The 23662-nt window shown below is 42.1% G+C and overlaps 1 protein-coding gene across 3 annotated transcripts in view; it reads right to left on the reverse strand.

Annotated features, from left to right (window-relative positions):
- The window catches only part of stat5a (signal transducer and activator of transcription 5a), a 98873-nt gene extending 92024 nt beyond the window's left edge, over positions 1-6849 (reverse strand). For all 3 annotated transcript variants that reach the window (XM_055657137.1, XM_055657136.1, XM_055657138.1), the window contains exon 1: positions 6673-6849. The gene's annotated coding sequence lies outside the window, so the exon portion shown is untranslated. The remainder of the gene's footprint in view (positions 1-6672) is intronic.
- Between the last annotated feature and the right edge of the window lie 16813 nt (positions 6850-23662).

A 23662-nucleotide genomic window follows, 5' to 3' on the forward strand; every position in this document is an offset into this window, starting at 1 on the left:
CCTTCGGCCCACTGAGTCCACGATGTCCTTGGATCCCTGCACATTATTATCCTACACATACTAGGGACAATTTACACTTATACCAAACCCAAGCCAATTAACCTTCAAACCTGTATATCTTTGGAGTGTGGGAGGAAACCGAAGTTCTTGGAGAAAACCCACGCGGTCACGGGGAGAATGTACAAACTCATACAGACAGCACACATAGTCGGGAATTAACCTGCGTCTCTGACGCTACAAGGCAGCAACTTTACCGCTGCGCCACCGTGCCGCCCATGCAGGAGGAAACCGAAGATCTAGGAAAAAACCCACGTGGTCACGGGGAGAATGTACAAATTTCATGCAGTCGGGATGTAGTCGGGATCGAACCAAGATCTCTGGCGCTGTAAGGCAGCAACTCTACTACTGTGTAGGAAGGAACTACAGATGCTGGTTTAAACCGAAGATAGACACAAAATGTTGGAGTAACGCAGCGGGACAGGCAGCATCTCTGGAGAGAAGGAATGGGTGATGTTTTCGGTCAAGACCCTACTTCAGACTCTGAAGAAGAGTCTCAACCCGAAACGTCATGCTATGCTGCCATGCCTCCAGAGTTCTGCACAGGTGCAGGAGGTAGCCCCAATGCAGTCGATGTAACGGAGAAAGAGTTGGGGGATAGGGCCAGTGTACGCCTGGAATAATGACTGTTTGACAAAAAAAAACTAAAGGGGGGGGGGAATAGAGTGGAGCCTATTCTTGTTCTCTGGAGATGTTGCATGACCCAATGAGTTACTCCAGCATTTGGCGCCTATCTTTAGTATAAACCAATATCTGCAGTTCTTTGTTTCTACGATGCCAAGTAATTCTCTGCCTGCACTTAATACATATCCCTCAACTCCCTGCATATTCGGATGCCTATCTAAAAGTGTTTTAAATCCTTTTAACGTAACTGCTTTCACAAGCACCCCTGGCAACACATTCCATGCACACACCTCTGCGTAAAAAAACATTTACCTGCACAACTCCTTTAAACTTTCTTCATTGACCTAAAGTTATTCATTCTTGACATTTACATTCTGGGAGAAGGTAACGACTGTCAACCCTACATCTTTTGCACCTTCTCCAGTCTCCCTATCCTTGCTATAATGGGGCAGCCAGAACAGCACACAATTCTAAGGAAAACTAGAATTATCTTTATTCCCCAAGGGAAATTAACTCCAGGCAATATGGACACACCCACTCCATCTAATGGGTGGTATAATGATGCTGAGCATTGGTTCACAAACTGTTAGTGGGTTAGGATTGTCTGGAACCCAAACACCAATTACTCTGCTCTTTGAAGAGACAAATTTAGCAAAGCTAATTTGCATGTGCATGGACCGAGTACGACTTCATTGTCTAAAGTTCACTTACTTGAGGGAATAAAAAAAGATTCCAGTGCTGTCCAGTTTTCATTCCCATCTTTGTACCACAATTCATGCAATTCCCATGGTATTGCTTCATTATGTCTTAGAGATGCATTGTCATAAATGCTTTCCATAACATTCTCCATCATGATTTTGAGAATGGGAATACAAAATAATGAATCATGTTGTTATCTCCTCAAATGAAGGCAAGGAACTATTTTTTTCCACTAGTTTTTACCAGCTGCTTGTAAAAACATTTTCCATCGAGGTAGAATAAATATGGTCTTCATATTCAATAACGTACTTCCAGCTTATTTAATACCTTATAACATAAAGAATGTTATGTGAAGACCACAGCGCAAAATAAGAAAATAAAGATTGTTTTTAATCACTAAGACGTAGTATAAAAGTTATTTGTACATCCTCAGAATATCCTGAAGCAAGAACAATACTTAACAGAAAAATTAGGATCAATAGTTGATGTTTAAATATAAGCTGCTTGCCTCCTGATTACATAATGATCTTTGAATACAATTTCATCTTGCACTTCCATTATATATCATCTTGTAACATTCTATTTCAGAGCAGAGCACTTGCAAAAAGCATGTTATGGGTATTCATGGCGATGTACAATCTGCTTCTAGTCCATTGGAAACAATAAATCTGCTTATTTAGCTCAAGTAGGTCTTGGATGTTGATAAGTGGTGCGCTTCACACTGACATTTGAACAGTCACCAATCGGAATCTTTCTCACTTCATTTTATTTTTTGGCACGTCAAATATGAAAGAATAACTTTCAAGCTCTTCCAACTGCTTAATAAACTTCTCGAATTGCATGGGTTGTGCCAAAATTAAGAGGATAATAATAATAATAAATTTTATTTATGGGCGCCTTTCAAGAGTCTCAAGGACACCTTACAAAAATTTAGCAGGTAGAGGAAAAACATGTAAGGGGAATGAAATAAATAGTAGAGACACGACTATTACACAAAGTAAATACAGAATTCAATACAAAACACAGTATGAGGCAATTAATGCACAGATGAAAAGGGACGGCACGTGGGGCTAAGGATAGGCAGAGGTGAAGAGATGGGTCTTGAGGCGGGACTGGAAGATGGTGAGGGACACGGAATTGCAGATCAGTTGGGGGAGGGAGTTCCAGAGCCTGGGAGCTGCCCTGGAGAAGGCTCTGTCCCCAAAACTGCGGAGGTTGGACTTGTGGATGGAGAGGAGACCAGCTGATGTGGATCTGAGGGACCGTGAGGGTTGGTAGGGGGAGAGGAGGTCAGTGAGATATGGGGGGATGGGGCAGATGGTGGAGGGCTTTGTAGGTGAGGATCAGGATTTTGTAGGTGATCCGGTGGGAGATGGGAAGCCAGTGAAGTTGTTTGAGGACTGGAGTGATGTGATGCCAGGATTTGGTGTGGGTGATGAGTTGGGCGGCTGCGTTCTGGACCAGTTGGAGTCGGTTGATGTAGGTGGAGCTGATGCCAAGGAGAAGTGAGTTGCAATAGTCCAGTCGGGAGGAGATGAAGGCATGGATGAGTCTTTCAGCAGCGGGCGGTGTGAGAGAGGGTCTGAGTTTGGCGATGTTGCGGAGATGAAAGAAGGAGGTTTTAACGACATGGCGGATGTGAGGCACAAGGGAGAGGGTGGAATCAAAGATCACGCCAAGGTTGCGGGCCTGGGGAGATGGGGAGACAGTGGTGCCGTCGATGGTGAGAGTGGGGTTATTGATTTTGCTGAGGATGCAGCCATCAAGATAGATCCAGCTGCCTGGAGATCTTTATTATCTAAAAAAAGTTTAAGATCTAATAGGGGACACAAGAAACTGCAGATGCTGATATCTGGAAAACAAAAATTGCAGGGGGGGGGGGATGGGGACTCAGCGGGTCAAGCAGCATCTGGTAAAGGGATAGTCAACTTTTCAGGTCCACAACTGAATCAAGTCTCTTAGAGATATTTAAAAAAATATTACGTCTGAAAGGATAGATGGAGAATATCACTATTTAAATTTGCAAAAAGAAGACAATTTTAAGATCGCCTTTGATGAAAGATCAAATAAAGAAATGCCACACGAAAAGGCTGCAGTGAGAGACCTGACACATTGAAAGGGAAGCTTAATAAGTGAGTTATGAGAAACAGATGTACAGTGGGAAGAGGAGATGACAACAAGAATGGGGCTTGTGGCGTATATTACTGGCAATAGACCTGATAGGCAAAGGCACTTCTGTCTATTATGCAGAGGCTATGCAATTTTACTTCAGAATTACATTTCTTACAAAAATTTGGTAGCTGGGCTACACAGTGAGCAATGAAGCTGCAATTGAAGGAGCTCCTCACAGAAAGCCAACCTACCACATTGTAGACATTATGCTTTTTTCTCTGGAATTGTTAGGCTACAAATGTGGGGAAACTATATTTGCTCCACTAGTTGCACTTGTATTTGGCCTGATTGTATTTGTGTATAGTTTGATTTGATTGGAGAGCATGCAATCAAAAGCTTTACACGTGACAATGATAAACTCTAGAAATGCGTATGCATCTCCATATTCACATAACTTTTGTCAAATATTGTCAAACATCTTTGAAAATTGCACAAAAATAAAATTTTGCAAAGTTTGATGTTAAAAACTAAAAATATTTACCCAAATTAATTTCCTTAATTTCAGTAATCAAAAATATTTTCTGAAGAAACGTAATTATGATTGCAAAACATTTACATTACTATTAACATCAGCTACTATCAACCCCATACCAAAACCTAGCTATTATGAATTTAAGTAATGGATAATCACACAATAATTAACAAGATAATACCAGGTTTGTCTTTCTCCTAACACTTTGCAACAGGTAGAAAATATCCAAAGCTCACCTTTCTCTACACTTCTGTGTGGCGGCACACATAATATGTTAGCCGCAATTCCCATTTTCTGCATTAACAGACATCACCATTAATCCAATCATTAGTTACTTTTCAGACATTCTCAAGCACGCCCACCGATAATATTTGGTTTCCCCAGCCCATCTCTCACCCCAAACGCTCCTGTCCCATCTCTCGGAACCCAATCCCATCTCATTGTCTCACTCCTCACACTCCCAGGTGGAAGTTAGTGGAGTGGCTATTACTAGTGAGAAGGTGCTTGGGAAGCTGAAAGGGCTGAAGGTGGATAAGTCACCTGGATCGGATGGACTGCACCCTAGGGTTCTGAAAGAGGTGGCTTTAGAGATTATGGAGGCATTGATAGTGATATTTCAGGAATCACTGGTCAGCAGTGGTCCCAGATGATTGGAAAATTGCCAATATTATCCCGTTGCATAAAAAGGGAGCAAGGCAGAATAGTGGGAACTATAAGCCGGTTAGTCTGACTTCAGTGATTTGTACGATTATAGAGTCCATTATCATGGTTACGGTTATGGAGTACTTAAAAGTTCACAATAAAATCGGCCAAAGTCTGCATGGCTTTGTGAAGGGGAGGTCTTGCTTTGACAGATTTGCTGGAATTCTTTGAAGAAGTAAATAGCAGGACAAAGAAGGGTCAGTAGATGTTGTTTACTTAGATTTTCAGAAAGCCTTTGATAAAGTGCCACACGCGAGGCTCCTTAGATAAAATGAGAGCCCACGGTATCAAAGGGCAGACACGGATAGCAGCCTGGCAGAAGACAAAGAGTGGCAATAAAGTCGGCTTTTTCTGGTTGGCTGCCAGTGACTAGCTTAAATTCCGCAGGGGTCGGTGCTGGAGCCGCTACTCTTCACGTTGTATATTAATGATTTGGACGAGGGGATTAAAGGCTTTGTGGCAAAGTTTGGGGATGATACAAAAATAGGTGGAGCGGCAGATAGGGTAGAGAAAGCAGGGACTCTGCAGAAGGACTCGGACAGGTTGGGAGAGTGGGCAGAGAAGTGATAGATGGAATATAGTGCAGGAAAGTGTGGAGTCATGCATTTTGCTATTGTAGGAATACAGGCATAGACTATTTTCTAAATGGGGTGAGAATCTAGAAATCGGAGGTGCAACGGGAAGGGGGTGCTGGTGCAGTATTCCCAAAAGGTTCATCTGCAAGTCAAATCGGTAGTAAAGAAAGCAAACGCAATGCTAGCATTATTTCAAGAGGGCTTGTATACAAAAACAGGGATGTTATGTTGAGGCTCCATAAGACGCTGGTAAAGCCGCATTTGGAATATTGAGAGCAATGGTGGGCACCGTATCTGAGAAAGGATGTGCTGGCTCTGGAAAGGGTCCAGAGGAGGTTTAGAAGAATGATCTCAGGAATGAGTAGGTTAACCTATGATGAGCGTTTGTCAGCACTGGGCCTATACTCGCTGGAGTTTAGATGAGAGGGGACCTCATTGATACAAACAGAATAATGAAAGGCTTGGATAGAGTGGATGTGGAGAGGAAGTTTCCACTAGTAGGAGAGTCTAGAACTAAAGGTCATAGCCTTAGAATTAAAGGACGTTCTTTAAGGGAGGAGATGAGGAGAAATTTATTTAGTCAGAGGGCGGTGAATCTTTGGAATTCTTTGCCACAGAAGGCTGTGGAGGCCAAGTCAGTGAATATTTTTAAGGCAGAGATGGATAGATTTCTGATTAGTACAGATGTCAGAATTTATGGGGAGAAGGCAGGAGAATGGGGCTAGGAGGGAGAGATAGATCAGCCATGATTGAATGGCAGAGTAGACTTGATGGATCGAATGGCATAATTCTACTCCTATTCCTTATGACCTCCGCCCCACCCCCTCCCAATCTCTCCCCCTCCTTCTATACCCCCCACATTCCCTCCCTCATTTTCTCTCCCCCCCCCTTTGTTCTCTCTCAACCCCCACTTTATTTCTATCCTCCCCCCCTTTCTTTCTCTTTCTATCGCCCCCCTCCTTTCTTCCTTTCTCCTTTCTTTTTCTCCCCCTATCTTTCTCTCTCCCTCCCTCTCCCTATCCGCCGCAGACGGGCCACTCGGCACAAACACTGACTGGCTGACTCGGTGAGAGAGGAACAAAACTCGGCAACTTCTCGCAGCCGGGCCCGGAGCGGGAGAGTGAGAACACACCCGTGGTGAACGCGGAGCGAAAGCACAACCGTTGCAGGAGCGGGCTGGCGGGGGTTCGATCCCCGTTCAGCCGGTGTTAATACCGGCGAGAGGCGCGGCCCGGCCCGGCCCGGCCCGGCGGCTACAGACTCGGTTCCCAGACTCCCGTCACCGGGTAAACTTTGCTCCACTTTCAAACATTCAAGTGTTTTAATAAAGCCAGAGTTTCCGACGCGCGGCTAGGACCAGCTGCCGCCTACCTGCTCGCCACAAGCCCTCCCCCCGCTCCGTTCAGCGAGGCTTGCCGCGGAGTTTTGACTGTTATTTTTCAGTCCGGGTGAATGTTTTATTTTCTGGCCGTTCGTTGATCGCTCGCTCGCTCGCTCGAGCCCTCGGCCCCGCTCACGCTGACGCGCCAGCGCGCGCCCTCCCACTTCCGCCCCTCAGTCACCCTCCTCCCTCCTCCCCTCCCACTTCCGCCCCTCCCCCCCCCCGCCCCCCCTCCCACCCCCCCCCCTCCCACTTCCACCCCTCCCCCCCCACACCACTTCCGCCCCTCCTCCCCCCCACACCACATCCGCCCCTCCCCCCCCACACCACTTCCGCCCCTCACCCGCCTGACTGACAGGCGCAAAGCACTGACTCTCAGGCTGAAGAAGGGTCTCGATCCTTCCTTCTCTCAAAAAAAGCTTACTGTTCCCGCTGAGTTACTCCAGCATTTTTTTGTATATCTTCGGTGCAAACCAGCATCTGCAGTTCCTTCCTACACACTGGCTTAAAGCAGTCACTAGTGCAGTGAACAAAAACCTGCAAAACTGGGCGTGCAAAACTCATACGTGTCCCCTACAGCAATATTTTGCATCCAAAAACTATTCTTTATAGTTCTTTGGGGCAACCATCTTAAGTTTCCATTTGCAGTTATTCAAGGACCAGAGGGTGTAGATGTTGGAGGGCCTTCAACCTGACTGGTTCCACTTTCCACACATGCTGAATGACTGGCACAGTTCTTCCAACATAACTGTTTATGAAACTATAAGAAGGGTCTTGACCCGAACCGTCGCCTATTTCCTTCGCTCCATATAGATGCTGCCTCACCTGCTGAGTTTCTCCAACATTTTTGTCTACCTGGCCAATTGATGACGTTAGTTCAAAAGAAAAGAAGACACTTAATTTTAAGTAGAATTTGACATGTTTCCGTTGTACCTCACAGACATCTGATTACATTTGAAGTGATGTCACTTTGTATTAAAAAAAACCTCTTCACAATTGAATTGTCGGTTGAGAAAATATGTTGTCCAGGCTATTGAGAAAAGACTTGTCTTTTATATATACCATGTCAACGAACTTCAACCTTGGTTAGTAAGTATAATTGAGGATGTCAGGAATATCACAATCAACAAGTTGTTCAAAAAGGAACTGCAGATGCTGGAAAATCAAAGGTAGACAAAAGTGCTGGAGAAACTCAGCGGGTGAGGCAGCATCTATGGAGTGAGAGAACTAGGCAACGTTTCGGGCCGAAACCTGAAGAAGGGTTTCGGCCCGAAACTTTGCCTATTTCCTTTGCTCCATAGATGCTGCCTCACCCACTGAGTTTCTCCAGCACTTTTGTCTTCCATAGGGGACTCAACAACAGTGTCATAGGTTTAATTGTGAGGGGGGCCTTGAGGGGCAGCTTTTTCACACACAGGAGGGTGAGTATGTGGAACGAATTGCCAGAGGAGGTAGTTGAGGGAGTTACCACAGCAACATTTAAAGGACATTTGGACAGGAAAGCTTTAGAGGGATATGAGCCAAACATGGGCAGGTGGGACTACTGTAGATGGGGCATCTTGGTCGGCATGGGCAAGTTGTGCCGAAGGGCCTGTTTCCGTGCTATATGACTCTTACGACCCCAATAAATGTCATTGAAATTCAAGTTGATTTTGGATACAAATTCTGCCACAATTACACAGAAACTGCATTTTTGAGGTTCACCTAAATTGTAAAGAAAATCTTGATTTAAGTTGGCAGCTTCTCTGAAAATATAATACCCTTCCATGCTGCACTGTATAATAAATTTAAGTCTGACTTGGTCTTGGTTGACGTCGTTCTGGTTTCTGTGTGCCTGGATTTGCTGGTAACTCAAAGGAATTTTGTGTATGGAAGCGAATTGGAGTCCTGTGGTAAGAAAAAACTCCAGTGGGATTTTGTCCACGTCTTGAGTGGTGAAAATATTACCCCCAAGCAGATTAATGGTTAGTGAGAGGTATGAAAAAATACTCCAAATAAAGCACCGTATTAACTTTTATAAAAAACTAATTGTGGGGAACATGAAATTGATTCTAATGCCTAGGTCTCCCTTCTTTAATGAAATTCACCTCAACCATCATTCATTTGGATATTTACCTCATCTTCCCTTTCCTAGACACAATACTAAAGTGATGGCACAAATTATGAGCTCATTCTCCATAGTGGAGACTAAATCCATAACTTTCCAGCTCAATCGAAATATTAGAAGCACTAAGACCATCTATTCGCTGCATGTTGAGATATTCTTCCATTCCCAGATATTTCCTTATTTCTTTAGAAACAAAATCAACAATATGTCTGAAAATGGATACAGTAGTTACCTTCAAAATAACATGGTGATCTATTGCATCTCAGCAGCTGCATGGAGCATAGTGAATACAATTGTTTTCTGCTCTAAGCAGTTTTAAAGATTGTCTAAAAGTCAGAAAAGCAAATGTTATACGCCTGCCAGCTTGTTGTTGTTCTCATCTGTTGTTGTTCTCATCCTCTTCCCTCCCCACTCACCACCTCCTGCCCTTGGGTTAACAACTTCAGCCTGAACCTCTCCTCTCTTTCCCCCAGCACCCCTTCCCTGCAGTCTTCAATACACGCAATCAATGAAATTTGTTTAGCAAAATTTATCATTGGTGCATTTATCTTCGAACACAAGTTTCAGCTAATAAATTCTACTGTGGTGTGATAATGGCCTGGGGTTCACAACAGGTTTAGTTTAATTAAATTTAGAGATACAGCGAGGAAACAGGCCCTTTTGGCCCACTGAGTCCCCACCGACCAGCGATCCCCGCACACAAACACTATCCTACACACACTAGGGACAATTTACATTTATACAAAGCCAATTAATCTGCAAACATGTACGTCTTTGGGTGGAAACCAAAGAGATCGGAGAAAACCCACGCGGTCACGCAGGGAACGTACAAACTCCGTACAGACAGTAGTCGGGATTGAACCCGGGTCTCTGACGCTGCAAGTGCTGTAAGGCAGCAACTCTACTGCTGCGCCACCATGCCGCCAGATGAATCACTTTGATCAAAGGACAAGTGACGTGGATGAGATTGATGGGTGGGTGGCGTTTTGGTACCATGGTGGAGGAGGGTGCTTTGGAAGGTCGCCCTCTCTGAACCCCACCACCCCACCCACACCCCTCCAATCCTTCCTCTCTCTTCCCCTCCTCAAACCTTCTGAGTAGCCTGAGCATAATACCTAGCTATTTTTATTTTGTTAGTCAGCACTGGTACAACATATGAAGAAAACAATTTAAAAAATCTTATCTGGCTGATGCAGAATCACCAAGGTATTGGGCCACAGGAGTTGCTGAACTTTAAAGCTCTGGGGCCACAGTTCAATTAAAAATGCACATATTGCTATGTGAGTTGAAAAAATTATAGGCTTCAATGTTTTGAATATCCAATCTAAAAATTGTCTTATCATTGTTAACCTAGCAAATTATTTTTTTGTACCATTTCCTGTCTGGATGTCACCTTAGCTCAACGTCACACTTCGTCTTGCTCCACTACTCAGCTCCAGTGTTTGCCATGACTTCCCTGAACCTTTCAGACTCTCTAAATATATAAAACACATTGAGAAAATACATAACTTGTCCAGGTTTTTTTGGTAACAACTGATTCTGTTTTCTAATTTCTCTTTTGGGAAGTACCGTCGGACATTTTACATCACAACATGCACGCAGGTTATCACGTGGAACATATGCAAACTATAAAGACATGCACACCCGACCAGGAAACATGGGGATCCCAAGGTTATCCTACTTCTTTGCTGTCATCTATTGTATAGCAGCAACAATATTAGTGTTAGGCATTAGGCATCAAAGTTAATTTTTTGACAAAAGATAAGTACCGTATGCTGCTTTTCGATGCTTCTGAGGAGTGCAGAACTGGATCGATGACCTGCAAATGCTGGTTTATAATAAAAGTCAAGAGAACAGGGCAAGGCTGGGTCTGTGGTCCCAGGTAAATAAGTTGCAGTTAAATAAGGAGTGACTGTAACAAGGGTGGAGTCACCACAATAACTGATGTTTCATATTCTGGTAAACGTGAAAATTAATGAACGCAGTTAAGGTTAATCAGATCACCCATATTCATATTTATAGAGTCATAGAGTTATACAACATGGAAATGGACTCTACAGTCCAACTAGTACTGGCCAAGATGTCTACCTATGTGGTCTTCATTTATGCAAAAGTCAGACTAAGTAAAACCTGTTGGAATTCTTCCCAGAAAGACATTATGAACCAGATTATTTTTACAACAATCTCGTGTCCTGTTTCCCAGTCCCGAAGCTAACTTTAAAAAAAATCTAATTTCCTGTATTTAAATTAATCTGATACCACTGTGGGCTTTAAACGCCTGGTTCTGGATTTCTCCAGCAGTTTAATCAGTATAAAGTCGTTGTTGTTGCTTGAAAGAAGACAGTTTCTCAGTTAGTACTTGACGATGCATTAGAGAGCCTCTTTGTCCATCTTTTTGATGGGCTGGTAAAACTTGCTTGGGAGGCTGTATTAAATGAGCACATGTAGGAGATTCTGTAATTACGCCTCTGGGGTGTGACATTAGGTGACTAATTGCTGAGTTGCATGTTCCAAATTGTAAGGATTGCGGGACCATGAAAGGGATCACTGAGTTGAGAATATTATTTAGACCTGAATCTGCTTGTTATTGAAATGATTTTTTGAACATGGGATGGTTTGATTGATGTGCTGTGACACCAAATGTCACTTTACTGGTTTTTCTCTTTTCAGATTAGGATATGTATTCACTGTAACGTTTCTGAGTGTTTAAGATTAATTTATTCCAATCGAGTTGACAAATGGATGCCTCTTCATAAAATACACAATTGGTTGAAGTTGTTAGGTTTCCTCTTCAGCCTTTCATTACCTACAAGAATGGAGAAGCCACTTCAGTTGTTGAAAAAAATGTCTAATTCTGTACTTTAACATAATGATACACATAAACACCAGATGACCCATCAAGTTTGTCTTTAATGTTCTTCTAACACAATCCTATTCCCAAAGTTCCCATTCCTTCACCATCCCATACCTAAACCGAGAGTCATATATTATTCCTCTGAAGGCAAGAAATCAGAAAAACGAAATTCCATGGTAACAAGGGAAACATTACACTGCAAAAATTAATTCCAAACTATCAACTGAAATCAGTCCAGGAGATCCTATGGGCCAAGTTTAATCCAGAAAGAAACTTAATTTCCATACCATGCTATCTCAGACACAGCCAGGAACTGGTCCAAATCTCTTTTAACAACATGTGGATAGCCAGCTGGCAATATAGTGCGGGGATTCACAATTCTCTGGGAATGTAAGAACTGGCTAATAATATCTCGCTCATTCCTAAACTTATATTGCTTAAATTTATATTCCAGTTAAACTCAATCAATCTAACAACCAGGATGCTAACTAACCTTTCATTTATTTTGCAGAGCATCCAAGCTTCTTGAGGATCTTTTAATTGAAATACTATAAGCTAAATGTAAATATTGCCTCTCTGCACTGAACCTTTCTCAAGGATACTCTGTTACACCCCAGGTGGGAAGGTTGTAACTGAGCTAAATAAACTAGGCCTGACCAGTGGTAAAGTGGTCTTTGGTGAAGGGTTCTATCAATGCAACCATATATGCTGTGAGATTTGGCTACATATTCCTGGTACAGGTTATAAAGCTTCAATGATGTTTTCTCAGTAACATCAGAAAGATTATATTAACCTTACTCAGCTTGTTACTTGTTATTGGACATGATCGTGCTTATGGCTTTTTGGCCGCTTGGTGGGAAATGCCTGGCCAGTTGAAGTCCATGGGTCACCACATCCCTGACCCCATGCAGTGGGGATGTGGTGGCAGGAATGAGATTAGTTCACCTGACTGGGCTACCATTGACGATCTGTGGATCGCAGACTGTTTCCACCATTCTGTTAAATGCTTTCCCTGCATCTGAACTTATGCTTGAGAAAGGCAAAAATGACGCTGGTTCTTGAGGAGAGGCAGAATATCGCTGCATTTTATTCAGCAATATTCTGTCTCTCCTCAAGAACCAGTTGGTTTAGATGCACTATCAGAACGTCAATCAGTTCAACTGACTCAGAGAAATGTGTGGCTAGGAAATTCCTTGGTGCACCCGCAGATTTGCTGATGTAACTTTGGAGGAAATCCTAGAATCATCACCTGCGGGGCTTTCCCCTCCTTCCACTGAAGTTGTAGTGGTTGACTGGGAGAACCCCACGAGGAGATGTGTGGTAATAACCTTTGCTGATGTTTCAATGTACTGTAGTGTCAGTAATGTTTTAGATATAATAATTATAATCAGAAGTAAAGGGAAAAGTGGAAAGCCATATGAAGTAATTAGTAGATTAACATCAACAAGCCAAAATCTGAGGTGAATTTCAAACAGGTAGACACAAGGAACAGCAAATGCTGGTTTACAAGAAAAAAAAACCCCATAAAGTTAACGGGAGAAGCAGTGTCTCTGGCACATTTCGGGACCTTTCTTCAGACTAATTGCAGTAGTGGGGAGAAAGCTGCAAACGAGGAGGGGCGAGACAAAGCCTGGCATGTGAAAGGTGGATACAGTTGAGGCAGGTTTTGATTGGCAGATGGGTAGACAAAGATCAAAGATGAAAACATCTCCAAACACGTGAAACTTGGAGTCAGCACTCCCTTCGACATCTTGACCAACAGACCACAATCAGTGAGGATAGGTGACAAATCATCCTCTATGATAATCCGCACCACTGGTGCCCCACAAGGATGCGTTCTCACCCCCCATTTATGCTCCTTTTATAATCATAACTGTGCATGTCACTGTGCTGACTATCCGTAATTAGCTCTTGTCCATCTAAATGCATGTATATCTTGTCCCTTAGAATACTGTCTAGTAACTTGCAAACCACACCTTTGAGGCCCACTGGTCTGTAGTTCACAGGCTTTTCCCTGCAGCCCTTCTTGGATATTTGCCACCCTCCAGTCTTTCGGCACCTCACCCATATTTAATGACAGCTCGTAAATCTCACCTTTGACAGGATAGCATGCAAACAAAAGCTTTGCACTGTACCTTGGTGCACTTGACAGTAATAAATTAAACTAAGCAAAACTAAACCATGTTCTGTGTCCTATTCTATATACCATTGGGTTGTAAGTTTACACTTGGTTGCAAGCTACCAAGTGCCGTTCCTCCAGTTTGCATGTAGCCAAAGTGAAGCAGAAAATTGTCAACAGATTTAATACATTTCAGAATCAGTTGATCAATGAAGTGCTACCGGTGTATTAAAGGAATCCTGGCATGGTTAGTTGAGCAGTTTGACTACTGTTTGCCCACTTTATTAATTCGGACCTTCCATAACCTGCCTCGTGCCATTTGAGTGCTTTAGGAATCTTCTTGTGCTGTTGCAGCTTTCTTCCATCTGCAGAGTTGCCATTACGGACAATAATATTTTGAAAATATATTATTCAGCTCAGCCAGATCACTCATGGGCCACTGAAGCCTCCTGTCTCCCTTCCTTCCTTCCTTCCACATGTCACTCTCACAATCTCTGATTCTCTCATGTGGTTATCTAACATCTCTTAAATGCATCTATCCTTTTTATTTATCTAGTCTTGAGGTGACTAGTTCCACATTCAGTCAGTAGTGAAAGACTGAATGTTGACGGCCTCTGATTTTGCTCTTCCTTTGTGGAAAGAATCCCTGAGCCAAATAGATTCAAATGTTATGAATATACATATGGACCAGTTCCTTGGATTGTGGGAAGACCTTCTCTTGTCAAAGAGTCAGACAGCACTGAAACAGGCCCTTTAGCCCAACTTGCCCAGGCTGACAAAGACGCCTCATCTACACTTGCCCACGTTAGGCCCATATATCCCTCCAAATCATTCCTTATCCATGTACCTGACGAAATGGCAGGAGCTGCCTGTAGGGGGAAGCTCGGATGCCCAGAAGACCGGAGAGTCAAGGAGGAAGTCGCTGGTGACTAGTTGCGAGTAGTGGACTGGTAGGGGAGGGACCAGGATAATGCCTCCAGCACCTTCAAGGTCAGCTGCAGGAGAACGCCGGGACACAGAGGCAGTTGGGCAAGGACAGGGATGTTGGGTCAGTGACCTGCAGCAGCTTGGGTTTTACGTGGATCGAGAGCGTTCCAGTAACTCCGGCATGCAGACCGGACTTTAGACTTCAAACTTTTTCTTTGTAAATGGCGGTAAAATATGTTGACTCTGCATTTGTTGGTTGTGCCAAAAACTCACGGTGCAATTGATGATGGAATATTGCAAACAAATGCATGGAGGATTGAGGCTTGGAGTGCTGAAGACAATCAGAATGCAGCACAATCTTGATGTTACTGCTGCAATGTTAGAGTGTGAGTGGCTGGGAAAGAGCGTGGACCTTGGCCAGCAAGGCAAGTCTAAACAGAAGGCAGAAGACTAACTCAAACAGATGTTAAAAGCCAGCATTCACCACAGGAATCCACCGTGGGAATCAGCTAAGGATTTTTTTGCAAGGGCATAGATAGATCAGGTGTATCAACACTTTGCTTGAGGTGCTTTTGTATAATTTAATAGAAGTCAGAGAAAGATTATTTTGCAAAGGGATAGAAGGAAAGTATCAGCACTTTGCTGGTTGAGCTTCTGTATAATTTACAGGTGACTTATTACTCCATTTGTTGTCCTGAGCATCTATCTCTGGCACAAGGGGTCAAATGGAAAATCTGAAGTGGAGTGCCCATTGCTGTATCAATCCTGCCTACTCCTGACATTGCGTTACCAAAGCAACGGCATTGTATGGACCGTTTTGGACCACTCTTGTTCACTGAACCGTTCAGTGCCTTCTGTCAATGAGAATCCATTTTCTCGACCCCTTTTCCTTCCTTTCAGTGCCTCCTTAAAGCCTACAAGAGGTATAGAAGTGTGAAAACGCACACCTCCAATTCCAGAGACAGTTTCGGGCAACAAAACCATCCCAGCAACATCTAGAGCGTGTTCCTGAGCAACTCTATACATCATTGAAGACCCTCAGATTATCTTTAATCGGACTTTACTAGACCTTGCCTTGCACTAAGCTTTATTCCTGTTAACACGTATCAATACACTATGGACGGCTTGATTGTAATCATTTATAGTCTTACCGTTGACTGGTTAGCAACAAAAAGCTTTTCACTGTACCTCGGTACGTGACACTGAACTAAACATTCCTAATAGATCCTGGGAAAGCAATTGAGATCATCTTTCAACATTATTGCAGCAAATCAAGTGAACATTGATGCTGGTGTCATCAAACCAGCAGTCAAATATTTATATCCAGCCATGATTCTCACCCTCATGTCATCTGGCATTCGTGTACGTTCTCTCTGCTCCGCATTTCGACCCCTGTAGTCCAATCATCTGTTATTCTACTCTGATACTGATATTTAAATGGCAGATTGCCTGCCCAACTTCAGCCTGGGCTTCAGCTGCTGTTTTTAAATCTCCTTCCCTACATCCTTCCCGCTGGGCCGGCCTTACACTTAAGTCAGCCATGGAAGCTGGGCCCAGGGAAAGTTGCCATTTAAACATCACGGCTCTGGGAGAGCTGACAGGAATGTAGAGGCCCCGGTGCTGCTGAGCCCTCCATGTTTGGAGAAACCACTGCCAGGAAAAAGCCTGAAGGGACTGACCTCTGCATCAGATGACCAGCAGCCTACTTTTAGCCCTGAGCAAGCACCTCAATCACTTTGCAACTCTTATTTTTCCGTCTCTCTGTCATTTTGCCTCCCTCATCTACTAAAATGTGAATTGTCTTTTTCATGATTTATAGTTGCAATTCCTTTAAATTGATAAGGACTGCTGAATTAAACCTTTTTTTGGAACTTCTGCATTCAAGTTCTTCCTCTATTCCACTATTTTGTAAAGTGCTGAAGTCATGTTGCAAGTGCTCTGGCTTTCAGTTTCTATATTCTGGCACATTGAACTCTCATTTACATTCTGCCTGCAGAGTTTCTCATCATGCGCATGCCGAAAATGTCCGTGCTTTTGCAAATTCATCTATTCATCTAAACCTTGCTCATCGTTCACTTTAACTTGTCAGAATGCCTCTAAAATCAATAATGTAATCGTATTTACCATCCTTTGCAGGATCATATTGCTTTAAATAAATGTATAAAGTAATCAGTAGTTCTATAGACCCTTTCACAACCTGGCATATAATGTCTCAGCCAATGCAAGGCTTCTGGTGTAGAGTCACAGCTGTAAGATCAGGAATTGGAGTTGACATTTGTTGCACCCCAAGGTGGGCAAAAATAGTATTAGAGCAATTAGTATAAAATTTGTTAATTATTCCAAAAACTATCATAGAACTAAGTTTGTTAAGAGTTCATGGTTTATGATGAGACAGTTCTCTTTTTCTTATTTTGAGATATAGTGGATTACTATACTGCTTGTGCTATATCACTGTGGTCTTGGTAGCAATCCCTACACAAGACATCAATGGAATATCAACACGAAATAGAATCAGTCCCCAGTATAGTACCAGGGTTGGGGCTGGTGACCTTCAGATACCTAAATAGAAAAATAAGTATTCCCTTGTATGTCTCCAGATTAAGAGAGATCAAAAGGATCTTTATTTTTTGTTTAGGTTTCTGAAGATAAAGGAGAGAGTGTTTTAAGTCCACCCTTGTGAGTCGGTTTAAAGCCAGCTAGAGAATATGATGAAGAAGAAGCAACTACCAGACTAAGATGGCCCACAGTTTGTCAGATGCTTATTTATGACTGTCATAATAATTATAATCTGATATTCATAACATCTTTACAGAGCAATACAATGCTTTTATTTCTCACTCTCTTGGTAATCTGTGGACTTCAGGAAATAATAAAATCTTGTAGTAGGCTGTCGGAATAATGTTGTTCCCGGAGGAGATGTCTCTCTCTCTCTCTCTCTCTCTCTCTCTTCCTCCCTCCTTCTCTCTATCTCTGCACGTGAGAGCAGAGAGAGAGACACACACACAGATGCATGTAGAAATACCAAAAGATGTGTGTTTGAAGGACTTGAACTTTATTTCGCCTTCCATCACAGTGGGGGATGTATATGAGTCACAGTGGTGGATGTTCATGTTAAAATGTGTTTTTGAATGTTCTGTTACTTGTATGACAGACCTAGCCAATGAAATTCCTCGTATGTTGCTAAACATACTTGGCGAATAAAGTGTGATTCTGATTCTGGTTTGGATTCAAATTTACCCTGAGAAAGAGCCCTGAGTTTGGAAATGTGAACTCAGAACAACAGCACAAGCCTGCCACGTGGAGCTGGTAATAAAGAGCTTGCAGGAAGAAAACTGGTAAAATTGGGATTAAAGACATACAAAAACATATAGACATATATAGAATTAAGAAACGAATCAAGAGTGTTTAAATGCCCCTGTCCCACTTAGGAAACCTGAACGGAAACCTCTGGAGACTTTGTGCCCCACCCAAGGTTTCCGTGGGTTCCTGGAGGTTTTTGACAGTCTCCCTACCTGCTTCCACTACCTGCAACCACCTGCAACCTCCGGGAACCGCACGGAAACCTTGGGTGGGGCGCAAAGTCTCCAGAGGTTTCCGTTCAGGTTTCCTAAGTGGGACAGGGGCACCGTCATTTGCACCAGCAATAGAACAATGACAATTTTACTTGATCCAGTTTAACAGGCCCATAAATGCATTAACATGCAAACTAAAATATATAATAATCAATAACACAACGAATTAATAACTAAGGTACACAAAATAGCTGGAGAAACTCAGCGGGTGCAGCAGCATCTATGGAGCGAAGGAAATAGGCAATGTTTCGGGCCGAAACCAATAACTAACACTGGATGGCCATTATAGTGCAAAACCCAAATGCTAAGTCACGGCCCATAGAAGGTCATAGGTGCTGAGGTAGGGTTGTGGTTAGTGTTGTGTAATGTTCAAAAGCCAGATGTTTGCTGGGAAGAGGCTGTTCTTGAACATAGGGGGTCACTATTTTCAAGCTCCTGTACCTTCCCAATGGTAGGAGCAAAATGAGAGCATGGCACGGGTGATGTTGCTCTATGATCATGTTGCCTGCCTTCTTCAGGCAGTGCCTCTAATAGATATCTTCACTGGTGAGGAGATCACTACTGTCATGGACCAGGCAATGTCCATCGCACTCTGTAGCCTCCTTAATTTCCGGCTGTTCAAGTTACCAAACCAGGCTGAGATGCAACCAGTCATTATGCTCTCTAGCGCACACCTATACTCACCTCGAGTTGGAACTTTGATTGTGGCACTTTTAACCTTGCTGACTGCGTTCAGTAGCAAATAGTTATGCTAATGCAAGGCTGAGAAAAGTGCAAGACCGAGCCAACAAATGTGCTCAGCATTTAAATTTAAAAGAAAACTTGATGTGTGGACATTTCACAGGATTATTACATTGGCAGCGAACATCTCCTGAGAGACCATGGAGCTTGTTTGAGTTACCAACAATGAGTTCTAGGTAACGCAACAAAATTCAACGGCTCTGTAGTTGGGAGTGGTCCATTGGTGGTCCATATCGGTCATGACCACGTTCTCTGGAATAGCGGCAAGAGACGGCAGGCTCTCTTTGAGGTAGCATGAATCATAAGCAGTACCTCGCATTGGGCAGTAAAGCAGTTACGCTAATCCCATTGTGCCTAGTCACCCATGATGAAGCAATGCCAACAAGAGGAAGAATCTGCCCAAGGCCACAATGAAGACAACAATCTGAATGAAGGCACTGAGGGCATCAAATACCACCGCATATAGCCAAAGAAGTGAACCATTGGTTGACACCAGACCATTCTTAGCTATGTGTTCCTCAGATTTAAAACAAGAGATGGGTCAGGGAGTCCAGATTAAGGGTATGATAGTTGACATCAACGTCTCCATGGACAAAGCACTGAGAATAGTGAGGATTGACTTTACTAAGCCTTGACTAATGGCAAAAAGAACCAAGAGCCAGAACACGTTCATGATACATAAAAGATTTTTAAAGTTACAACATATTTAAATGGAACTATTGATGCAAGGAAACAATAACATGATGTATGAGTAAAAGCAACTGAGATTCCATTTGCATGAAAGCATGTCTGAAACATGTTTTTCCTTGTTTGAAATCACAACTTTAAACTTTAACAGTCACTCTTCTCGGTCTCGACTTTGTTGAAGGGTCAGCAATGTATATTTTCACTTCTATTTCCGACAGCTTGAGTCATGATTTGGTTTGGAAGTGATTTAAACTGTGTGAGTATTCTGTGATCTTTAGAGTTTGTTTTTCACTGATAACATGTGGCCATGAAGTCTAAATTGTCAGCGATGGTGCCTTGTGGTGAATAATCAGGATACAGAGCAACATTGATTTTATTTCCCTCAGTTTAAATTACAGTGAATGCGACCCAATTAATTTTCCCCAATGATGTCCAATGTTTTCATTTATCTGAAGAAGCCATAAAGTGCCGGAGGAAAGAATAACACCATGTTGCAACTCCAGGGTTTGTTTACAAGCATAAGCCTCTTTTGTTCCTTTTTCATGTCTTGTCATAGAGTCATAGTCATAGAGTGATGCAGTGTGGAAACAGGCACTTCGGCCCATCTTGCTGAATACTGGACCAATCGCTCCCCGGCAACATCATGTTCGTTATTTGACTTTTCTGTTGAGCGGCATTCGGTTCGTTGACTTGTAGGCGACGTAACCTTTCAGGTAGGTGGCGTTTCGGCAGAGCGGCCATTCGGTGAGTTTGCTTTTAGACGTCCCGTCCTTTCGGTGAGTTTGCTTTTAGGCGTCCCACCCTTTCGGTTAGTTTGCTTTTCGGCTTGGTACGCTTTCGGTTATTTGGCGTTTCGGCTTCGTTTCCATTTGGTTATTTGGCTTCTACTTCTTTACTTCGGCTTGTCGTCCTTCGACGCCACGTCCGCACGCGGTTCAATAATACGTATGAATTGGCATTTTGGAATATTTGAACGATTGTTATACCTGACTAATCTTTTATTCCATCAAAACATTTAATAGACAATTGACAATAAATAGCAATGTTACAAAATTTTGAGATTTAAAAAATCAAGTCGTTAATTTATCCCATCAGATAAAGCATAAAAAGAAGTTTAATTTGACACCTAATTCACTTTCATATCTTCAGTATTAAAAACGTTATGGCCATTTTCATACTCGAAAATTGGTATCTTGTTCCCTATTGCTTTTTCATTGACTTAACACAAAAGCTGTGATCGAGAACAGTCAAAAGTCCATAACTTTCTTAAAATTTAAGAGAACTGAATTTTTTTTTCAGTTATTATAGATTGAAGCATTCTGAAACAAATATGAAACAATCTTACTTAGATGACTTGAAATTAAAGCATATAATTAGTTAGTTACCTAATTGTAGCTAATTACAAAATTCAATTACTAGATCTAAACATCTATCCATTTCTTAAGAATAGATTAACATTTTTAAATAGCTTAAGTGTCCAAATAACATTCACACAAGAATTCAGAGTATAACATAATTTTTAAATCTCATTGTCATGGATTTATAGGCCAAATGGAAGGAATGTTTAATACCTGTAAATTAATGGCCATTTAAATCAGCTTGCGAGTGGGATTTTCTGGAATGGGACCATTTGGAACGTTCAGATTGCGGTGAATTTAGTCCCCATATCTGCAGCAAATACACTGCCGGTTCGTTCGGGGACTAAATCACCGTTTTGCAACTTAATATGTGAATTAAATACATCTTAAGAAACACTTTTATACATAAAAATAAACGACTTTCTTTTACCTGGTCCTCCATAAAATCCGTCCCCGTTGTTGGCATTGGCGGCTTCAGAAGCTGATTTTAAAATCATTCCAGCGATCAACTTGTCGGGTCAATTTTTTTTAATAAACACACAGAATGGCCGTCGGAACGATTCTTTAGCAACATCTTACACTCCAACAAATATAATCCAGGACCAGGTCGGAAAGAAACCCTGTTTTAACCCCCCCCTTCTCAAACGCGCCAAAATCGCGCACATGGCCAGTGGCAGAATTGCAGCGCCGCTGAAGGTAAGTTTTGTAACATACCTACAATAAACAATGGGTGCAGGAGCAGGGTAATGATACTTTGGAGGGTACAAAGAATGCATGCATTCCTAATTGGACAAATAAACCCCTAGGTGAAGCCATAATAGTTTTTTTTAAAGAAATGCAGGGTTCATTAATTTTGGACCACAAAATTGAAAAATACATTTTGGCAGGTACATGGATAGGAAAGGTTTAGCGGGATATGGGTCAAACGCAGGCTGGTGGGACAACTATAGATGGGGCATCTTGGTCGGCCTGAGGAAGTTGGGCTTAAGGACCTGTTTCCATGCTGTGTGACTTTATGACTATGACAAGATCCTTATCTGGAAACATAAAAACTTCAGTTTCGTTTAGTTTAGTTTAGTTTAGTTTAGTTTAGAGAAACAGCCCGGAAACAAGCCCTTCAGCCCACCTAGTCCGCACCCACTAACGATCCATGAACATTAACACTATCTATCCTACACACACAAGGGCCAATTTTACATTTATATCAAGCCAATTTACCTACAAACCTGTATGTCTTTGGACTGTGGGAGGAAAACGAAGATCTTGGAGAAAACCCACGCAAGTTATGGGGAGAATGTGCAAACTCCGTACAGACAGCGCCCATAGTCAGACCTTATCTGCAAACATCAAATGACACACTATGGTGACAATGTGAGTTTAGGATTTTGCGCATTAAGGGTTTAAATGTAATAAATCTCAGTTATTTCTTGCGGTTTTTTCCAAAATAAATGACCCAAAGAATTTATCAGAAGTTGAGAGAATGATATAATCTTAATTGATTATAGTTCTTTTTGGGTGCATTGTGTACATTAAAGCAATTTTTTTAAATCATGGAAACCAAACTAAACTGTGCCAAAGCCTGTCACAATGTTTAGAATTGGGATGTTGAAAGGAAATATTACTGGGACTGTGGGAATTTCAGTCCAATTACTTAAAGGCATCATAGGCATACCTCATAGGGATGGAGGTTGTTTTCATGAGCTACGGATAAAGAGGAAATAATTTCTATCCTCAAATTACAAATAAATCACAATAACAATGAAAACATTTCCAAAGTTGTTCTTCAGTTGGATTAAAAATCCTGTGTATAATTCATTCACAGATATCAATCTGACAATAATTTTAGGTTAGGAAAAGAGCAATTAAAAATGTTCTCTTTTTTTTTCTTGGAGTAATTTATATTTTAGTCAATAACATTTTGAGAGAATTGTCTTTTTCATTTGATACAATTTTGAAGATCAGCTGAAGACTTGCAGCGGACGTGATATGCAGCACAACACAGGATGAAGGGGGTAAAGGAGTTACGGAGAAAGGTGAAGAGAGAAGAGCAGAAAGAATTGTTTGGAGTCAAACCGTGTATGTTTAAGTTTGCCTTGGCTTTACACTTTGCCTATCTCAAGAAAATGAGCAGGAAGACGCAGCTGCTGAGATTGGACTCCCCTACTGACGTCAGCGTCCTTATTCTCCCTTCCAAGGATCACGTGTATATTTTAAATGTTAAGTTTACTAACGTTCTGACACACTATTCCATTCTTTACCCATTTATGTAATCTGTGATCTTTGGAAAAAGATGAAATCTTACAACAAGGTTGTAAGATGAAATCTTACAACATGATCACTTGTTTTCAATTTTCATTGAGTGGTAAGTGCTTGCGTGCGGACTGGGTAATCCACATTTTAAGAGCGTTCCTTGGAATTATTTACATTTTGCCTAGAGGCCGTTACCTCTCATCATGTTCCACATGTTGATACTACCTCCGTGAGCCTTGACTTCGTACGCAGGTTTTATAGTGGGATGTATTTTATTGTAGTTTGCTATTCAAACATAAGGGAGAAATCACATTGAGGTTTTTCCATGACAACTCTAATGGTGTTTTTTACTCTGCAACCATAAT

Source organism: Leucoraja erinacea, chromosome 27 (assembly GCF_028641065.1).
Source record: "Leucoraja erinacea ecotype New England chromosome 27, Leri_hhj_1, whole genome shotgun sequence".
NCBI lineage: Eukaryota > Metazoa > Chordata > Chondrichthyes > Rajiformes > Rajidae > Leucoraja > Leucoraja erinaceus.